Here is an 8,488-nt window from a genome sequence, read left to right as displayed (position 1 = left end):
GTTAAACCTATATTGCGGGAAAAATATCTAAATATCATGGATGTTGGAGGGATACGTATAGAACGAGCGAACCGACTTGATCGGAGGACTTTGCGCGATACGCGTAGAACGGGCGAACCGACCTGACCGGGGACTTTGAGCGTACGGTCGTACTACCGAATCGACATGACTCGGATATTTTCTTCTTAATTTCTCGAGAAATAACTTTATAACTTGTACTTGTTTTTTTTCATTAATCAATTTATATTTATCATTCGCAATTTCTTATATTGTCAATTTTTTCTTTCTTTCATCAAAAACAGATTTTTCATAACTTTTCTTATCGAGAAAAAAAAAATTTAATTTTCTTGTAAAAATCTATTATTGAACTTTAATTTATACCGTCATGTTAATATATTTATAATTTTTTCTTCCGGGGTACTCTGAGCGATATGTACAGAACGAGGGAACCGACATGACCGGGAGACTTTGCGCCATACGCGTAGGACGGGCGAACTGACATAACTCGGATAATTTCTTTTTAATTTCTCGAGAAATAACATAATAACTGGTATGTTTTTCTTTCATTAATCAATTTATATTTATCCTTCGCAATTTTTTATATTCTTAATTTTTTCTGTTCTTTCATCAAAAATTGATTTTTCGTAACTTTTCTTATCGAGAAAAAAAAAAATTATTTTTTTGAAAAATCTATCATTGACCTTTCATTTATACCGTCATGTTAATATACTTATAATTTTTTTTTACTCTGAGCGATATATATAGAACGGGCGAACCGACATGATCGGGGACTTTGCGCTATACGCGTAGGACGGGCGAACCGACATGACCGGGGACTTTGCGCGTACGATCGAGCTATGGTCGAACCGACGTGACTCGGGTATTTTTTTCTTAATTTCTCGAAAAATGACCTTATAACTGGTATGTGTTTTTCATTAATCAATCTATATTTATCCTTCGCAATTTTTTATATTGTTAATTTTTTCTGTTCTTTCATCAGAAATTGATTTTTCGTAACTTTTCTTATCGAGAAAAAAAAAATTTAATTTTTTTGAAAAAATATAATATTGACCTTTCATTTATACCGTCATGTTAATATAAATTATAATTTTTCTTTACCGGGGAACTATGAACGATATATATATAGAACGGGCGAACCGACATGACCGGGGACTTTGCGCTATACGCGCAGGACGGGCGAACCGACATGACCGGGGACTTTGCTCCATACGCGTAAGACGGGCGAACCGACATGACCGGGGACTTTGCGCGTACGATCGAGCTATGGTCGAACCGACGTGACTCGGGTGTTTTTCTCTTAATTTCTCGAAAAATAATCTTATAACTGGTATGTTTTTTTTTTCATTAATCAATTTATATTTATCCTTCGCAATTTTTTATATTGTTAATTTTTTCTGTTCTTTCATCAGAAATTGATTTTTCGTAACTTTTCTTATTGAGAAAAAAAAAATTTAATTTTTTTGAAAAATATAATATTGACCTTTCATTTATACCGTCATGTTAATATAAATTATAATTTTTTTTTACCGGGGAACTCTGAACGATATATATATAGAACGGGCGAACCGACATGACCGGGGACTTTGCGCCATACGCGTAGGACGGGCGAACCGACATGACCGGGGACTTTGCGCTATACGCGCAGGACGGGCGAACCGACATGACCGGGGACTTTGCGCTATACGCGTAAGACGGGCGAACCGACATGACCGGGGACTTTGCGCGTACGATCGAGCTATGGTCGAACCGACGTGACTCGGGTGTTTTTTTCTTAATTTCTCGAAAAATAACCTTATAACTGGTATGTTTTTTTTTTCATTAATCAATTTATATTTATCCTTCGCAATTTTTTATATTGTTAATTTTTTCTGTTCCTTCATCAAAATTTGATTTTTCGTAACTTTTCTTATCGAGAAAAAAAAAATTTAATTTTTTTGAAAAAATATAATATTGACCTTTCATTTATACCGTCATGTTAATATAAATTATAATTTTTCTTTACCGGGGAACTCTGAACGATATATATATAGAACGGGCGAACCGACATGACCGGGGACTTTGCTCCATACGCGTAAGACGGGCGAACCGACATGACCGGGGACTTTGCGCGTACGATCGAGCTATGGTCGAACCGACGTGACTCGGGTGTTTTTCTCTTAATTTCTCGAAAAATAACCTTATAACTGGTATGTTTTTTTTTTCATTAATCAATTTATATTTATCCTTCGCAATTTTTTATATTGTTAATTTTTTCTGTTCCTTCATCAAAAATTGATTTTTCGTAACTTTTCTTATCGAGAAAAAAAAAATTTAATTTTTTTGAAAAAATATAATATTGACCTTTCATTTATACCGTCATGTTAATATAAATTATAATTTTTCTTTACCGGGGAACTCTGAACGATATATATATAGAACGGGCGAACCGACATGACCGGGGACTTTGCTCCATACGCGTAAGACGGGCGAACCGACATGACCGGGGACTTTGCGCGTACGATCGAGCTATGGTCGAACCGACGTGACTCGGGTGTTTTTCTCTTAATTTCTCGAAAAATAATCTTATAACTGGTATGTTTTTTTTTCATTAATCAATTTATATTTATCCTTCGCAATTTTTTATATTGTTAATTTTTTCTGTTCTTTCATCAGAAATTGATTTTTCGTAACTTTTCTTATTGAGAAAAAAAAAATTTAATTTTTTTGAAAAAATATAATATTGACCTTTCATTTATACCGTCATGTTAATATAAATTATAATTTTTTTTTACCGGGGAACTCTGAACGATATATATATAGAACGGGCGAACCGACATGACCGGGGACTTTGCGCCATACGCGTAGGACGGGCGAACCGACATGACCGGGGACTTTGCGCTATACGCGCAGGACGGGCGAACCGACATGACCGGGGACTTTGCGCCATACGCGTAAGACGGGCGAACCGACATGACCGGGGACTTTGCGCGTACGATCGAGCTATGGTCGAACCGACGTGACTCGGGTGTTTTTTTCTTAATTTCTCGAAAAATAACCTTATAACTGGTATGTTTTTTTTTCATTAATCAATTTATATTTATCCTTCGCAATTTTTTATATTGTTAATTTTTTCTGTTCTTTCATCAAAAATTGATTTTTCGTAACTTTTCTTATTGAGAAAAAAAAAATTTAATTTTTTTGAAAAAATATAATATTGACCTTTCATTTATACCGTCATGTTAATATAAATTATAATTTTTTTACCGGGGAACTCTGAACGATATATATATAGAACGGGCGAACCGACATGACCGGGGACTTTGCGCCATACGCGTAAGACGGGCGAACCGACATGACCGGGGACTTTGCGCGTACGATCGAGCTATGGTCGAACCGACGTGACTCGGGTGTTTTTCTCTTAATTTCTCGAAAAATAACCTTATAACTGGTATGTTTTTTTTTCATTAATCAATTTATATTTATCCTTCGCAATTTTTTATATTGTTAATTTTTTCTGTTCTTTCATCAAAAATTGATTTTTCGTAACTTTTCTTATCGAGAAAAAAATTTAATTTTTTTGAAAAATATAATATTGACCTTTCATTTATACCGTCATGTTAATATACTTATAATTTTTTTACTCTGAGCGATATATATAGAACGGGCGAACCGACATGACCGGGGACTTTGCGCGTACGGTCGGGCCACCGAACCGACATGACTCGGGCATTTTTTTCTTAATTTCTCGAAAAATAACGTTATAACTGGTATGTTTTTTTTCATTAATCAATTTATATTTATCCTTTGCAATTTTTTATATTGTTAATTTTTTTTGTTCCTTTATTAAAAATTAATTTTTCGTAACTTTTCTTATCGAGAAAAAAAAAATTTAATTTTTTTGAAAAAATCTATTATTGACCTTTCATTTATACCATCCTGTTAATATATTTGTAATTTTTTTTACCAATTTGTATAATGATAATGATCATCGATCGAAGTCTAAGTTCCAGCGTACCCTCCGCTCGGTCTGTCGCTACAGCGGTTTTGCACCATAAGCGGCCGTGCATTAGCCCGGTCGGCGCCGACATGGTGGCCGGCCGTTCGGTTACTGTAAGAGAAGCGACGGTCCGGTGCGGCCGGGCGGAGCAGCGTCGGGCGCGTGTCCGTTCTACGATCTCGGTCGAGATACGGTACACCGCTCCTCGGGAAATACTTTCTCGACTGTTTCTGTCCGGTTCTTACCGATCTTTCTCCACACTGCATAGCCGCGAGTCGGTGTCTATGACCGAATGGCTCTTGAGCGGCAAAGCGACCTATAGGGGGACGCTGGTGACCTGTATGTATGGCTTTTGCCATGTGTACTTGTACGACTGAGCATCAACTTTTAGCCTCGAGCGATCGGGCCTTTCTAACACCTAAGGATATATAAATCCCTAGGGCGTACGGGCGTGTCGAATAGTTCTTGGTGGCTTGCAATACGACACGTTTCGTATGATGAGCTTTGAGTTTGTAAAAGTGAGAGAAAAGAAACGACGTGCGATGTTATTGTAACACCACGTTGTTAAATAAAACACAATATTATATTATAATTTTTATATATATGATATTGTGAAGTATGATTCTTGAAATTGTGAATGAACGGGGCATATTGTGGAAGTGCTGATATTACATTGGGATATGCCTCAGCGTGAATTTATATTACGCGCTTTATGAAATTAAATTTTTTCAAAAGGTTACCAAATGTTTAGCATGCTTGATACGTGCTCGAATATTTATAAAGACCTATTGTAGTCGATCGGTGAGGGGGCACTGACGACGAAAATATATATATGTCAAAATTGGCAAAATATATTAATAATAAACTAAGATCCCTGGTTGATCCTGCCAGTAGTCATATGCTTGTCTCAAAGATTAAGCCATGCATGTCTCAGTACATGCCGAATTAAGGTGAAACCGCGAATGGCTCATTAAATCAGTTATGGTTCATTAGATCGTGGACACATTTACTTGGATAACTGTGGTAATTCTAGAGCTAATACATGCAAACAGAATTCCTCTCAGAGATGGGAGGAATGCTTTTATTAGATCAAAACCAATCGGTGGCGGACGGCTCGTCCGTTCGTCCATCGTTTGTTTTGGTGACTCTGAATAACTTTGTGCTGATCGCATGGTCATCTAGCACCGGCGACGCATCTTTCAAATGTCTGCCTTATCAACTGTCGATGGTAGGTTCTGCGCCTACCATGGTTGTAACGGGTAACGGGGAATCAGGGTTCGATTCCGGAGAGGGAGCCTGAGAAACAGCTACCACATCCAAGGAAGGCAGCAGGCGCGCAAATTACCCACTCCCGGCACGGGAGGTAGTGACGAAAAATAACGATACGGGACTCATCCGAGGCCCCGTAATCGGAATGAGTACACTTTAAATCCTTTAACGAGGACCAATTTGAGGGCAAGTCTGGTGCCAGCAGCCGCGGTAATTCCAGCTCCAATAGCGTATATTAAAGTTGTTGCGGTTAAAAAGCTCGTAGTTGAATCTGTGTGTCACAGTGTCGGTTCACCGCTCGCGGTGTTTAACTGGCATTATGTGGTACGTCCTATCGGTGGGCTTAGCTCCTTGCGGGCGGTCCAACTAATATCCCATCGCGGTGCTCTTCACTGAGTGTCGAGGTGGGCCGATACGTTTACTTTGAAAAATTAGAGTGCTTAAAGCAGGCTACCTTTGCCTGAATACTGTGTGCATGGAATAATGGAATAGGACCTCGGTTCTATTTTGTTGGTTTTCGAAACCTGAGGTAATGATTAATAGGGACAGATGGGGGCATTCGTATTGCGACGTTAGAGGTGAAATTCTTGGATCGTCGCAAGACGGACAGAAGCGAAAGCATTTGCCAAAAATGTTTTCATTAATCAAGAACGAAAGTTAGAGGTTCGAAGGCGATCAGATACCGCCCTAGTTCTAACCATAAACGATGCCAGCCAGCGATCCGCCGAAGTTCCTCCGATGACTCGGCGGGCAGCTTCCGGGAAACCAAAGCTTTTGGGTTCCGGGGGAAGTATGGTTGCAAAGCTGAAACTTAAAGGAATTGACGGAAGGGCACCACCAGGAGTGGAGCCTGCGGCTTAATTTGACTCAACACGGGAAACCTCACCAGGCCCGGACACCGGAAGGATTGACAGATTGATAGCTCTTTCTTGATTCGGTGGGTGGTGGTGCATGGCCGTTCTTAGTTGGTGGAGCGATTTGTCTGGTTAATTCCGATAACGAACGAGACTCTAGCCTGCTAAATAGACGTAACTTATGGTATCTCGAAGGCCCTCGGCTTCGGTCGGTGGGTTTTTACTACCAACGTACAAACAAATCTTCTTAGAGGAACAGGCGGCTTCTAGCCGCACGAGATTGAGCAATAACAGGTCTGTGATGCCCTTAGATGTTCTGGGCCGCACGCGCGCTACACTGAAGGAATCAGCGTGTTTTCCTTGGCCGAAAGGCCCGGGTAACCCGCTGAACCTCCTTCGTGCTAGGGATTGGGGCTTGCAATTATTCCCATGAACGAGGAATTCCCAGTAAGCGCGAGTCATAAGCTCGCGTTGATTACGTCCCTGCCCTTTGTACACACCGCCCGTCGCTACTACCGATTGAATGATTTAGTGAGGTCTTCGGACTGGTGCGCGGCCAATGTCTCGGCATTGCCGATGTTACCGGGAAGATGACCAAACTTGATCATTTAGAGGAAGTAAAAGTCGTAACAAGGTTTCCGTAGGTGAACCTGCGGAAGGATCATTAACGAATGAAACATACAAAAAGAGAATGCGTAACAAAAAAGAGAGATAAACAAGGAGAAGGATAAAATGGAATTTCGATTCCATTACAAAATACCAAAATGTACTTTGTACATCGAACGAATAATGAAATCACGGAACGATGGCTTACGTGAGGAGGGAAAGAAAAAGAAATCCCTTCCGTCCGTTGTATCCGTTGATTTCGATCATTTTCGAATTTTTTTCTTACCAGACACGAAAATTCGACACGAAGAGAGAGGGAATAACGATAAATAAGCTCGAAGAGACGCTTGCGTGAAGGTCTATTTATCGAATAAACGGACCCGCCGTCTCGACGAGATGAATGTCGTTATGGTACGCAAAAAAGATACAAAGGGACGCTTGCGTGAGATCGTCGTCGTCGTGTGTGCGTTTACGGATGCATATACGGACGCGATCCGCCGTCTCGATGATGTATATTTTTAATAAAGATTTATAAAGGTACGGTTTGCACGTACGTGTACGTATCACGTATGTATATGCATAATGGTATATACAAAATGATAAAAAGAAAAAAAGCGCTTGCGTGAGGTCGAATTTTTAAATGACCCGCCGCTTTAATAACATTACGTCCCTACTGAAATATATTGAAAACACAAAAATAAAATGACAAATGGCTTGACAACACAATAAGGCGCTTGCGTGAGGTCTTTTTTAAATAGACCCGCCGTCTTTATGAACGTATATGCGTGCGTTGCGTATGTGTATGTATATAGATACGTGCAAGAAAAGTACCAAATTCACATTTCTGTACCTCCTTTCTTTTTTATTTTCGTTGCCTGAGCTCCCGTTATAAAACGGGAGATGGACGAGGACCGCACACCAAGACTTTGGGATCGAACGAAGCTGTCGAGATAATGATAATCGAAAAAGCGGTAAGGACAAGTAGCGCGTCGATAGTAAAACGAAATCGAAGGATGGACGAGCCGCCGTCGAACTTTGTTTCGCGACGTTCTCTTCGATGGATACCAGTTCGACCTCTTTTTTCTTATACGCTATAATCATTCTCGAATCGTGCTTCCTACCCATGGGTGGATGGTGTGATGGTCGTCGTCGTTGTAAGCTTTAAACCGACGAAACCAAGAACGGCGAAACCAAGATGCATCGCGTCGACGTGAGCCCGATTTTATCGCTTCTTATTTAAAAGTTGAAACGTTGTTCGTTCAGAGGGGAATATCGAATTATGTTCGGTTATACAGAGAGGCCATCGTGTCGTGAGTCGGACACCCGTACCGTTAGCGGATATTCGCTTCGGAAATTGGGAGGTAAGACCGCTCGAGGCCAACCGAAATTCGTATCCCATCGAATTTTATCGAGAATGCAATATATACCTGAACGAATTATAGTTTTCAATATCGAATTTTTTTAAGCGTATGGGCTCTGCGACCATGCTTCGAAGAAGAGTCGTTCTCTCCAGGTTGAGCGACGGTTTAAAAAAAAAAAGAAAGGATTCAGTATCGGGGTATCCTCGTCGTTTCCTTTAATATAAAAAATAAAAAGAAAAATACGATTACCCTGAACGGTGGATCACTTGGCTCGTGGGTCGATGAAGAACGCAGCTAATTGCGCGTCAACGTGTGAACTGCAGGACACATGAACATCGACATTTCGAACGCACATTGCGGTCCACGGATACAATTCCTGGACCACGCCTGGCTGAGGGTCG

The 8,488-nt window shown here is 40.3% G+C and overlaps 2 non-coding genes across 2 annotated transcripts; both read left to right on the top strand.

Annotated features, from left to right (window-relative positions):
- The first annotated feature begins 4,868 nt into the window (after positions 1-4,868).
- Positions 4,869-6,787, top strand: LOC133667776 (small subunit ribosomal RNA). Its single transcript, XR_009833379.1, has one exon. It is a non-coding gene; the product is annotated as a small subunit ribosomal RNA (ribosomal RNA).
- Positions 6,788-8,333: 1,546 nt separating this feature from the next.
- Positions 8,334-8,488, top strand: LOC133667760 (5.8S ribosomal RNA). Its single transcript, XR_009833363.1, has one exon. It is a non-coding gene; the product is annotated as a 5.8S ribosomal RNA (ribosomal RNA).

The sequence above is a fragment of the Apis cerana genome, unplaced genomic scaffold (genome assembly GCF_029169275.1).
Source record: "Apis cerana isolate GH-2021 unplaced genomic scaffold, AcerK_1.0 scaffold3_AcerK, whole genome shotgun sequence".
Classification (NCBI taxonomy): domain Eukaryota; kingdom Metazoa; phylum Arthropoda; class Insecta; order Hymenoptera; family Apidae; genus Apis; species Apis cerana.
The sequence above is the reverse complement of the archived record's forward strand: the minus strand, read 5'-3'. Positions and strand labels throughout refer to the sequence as shown.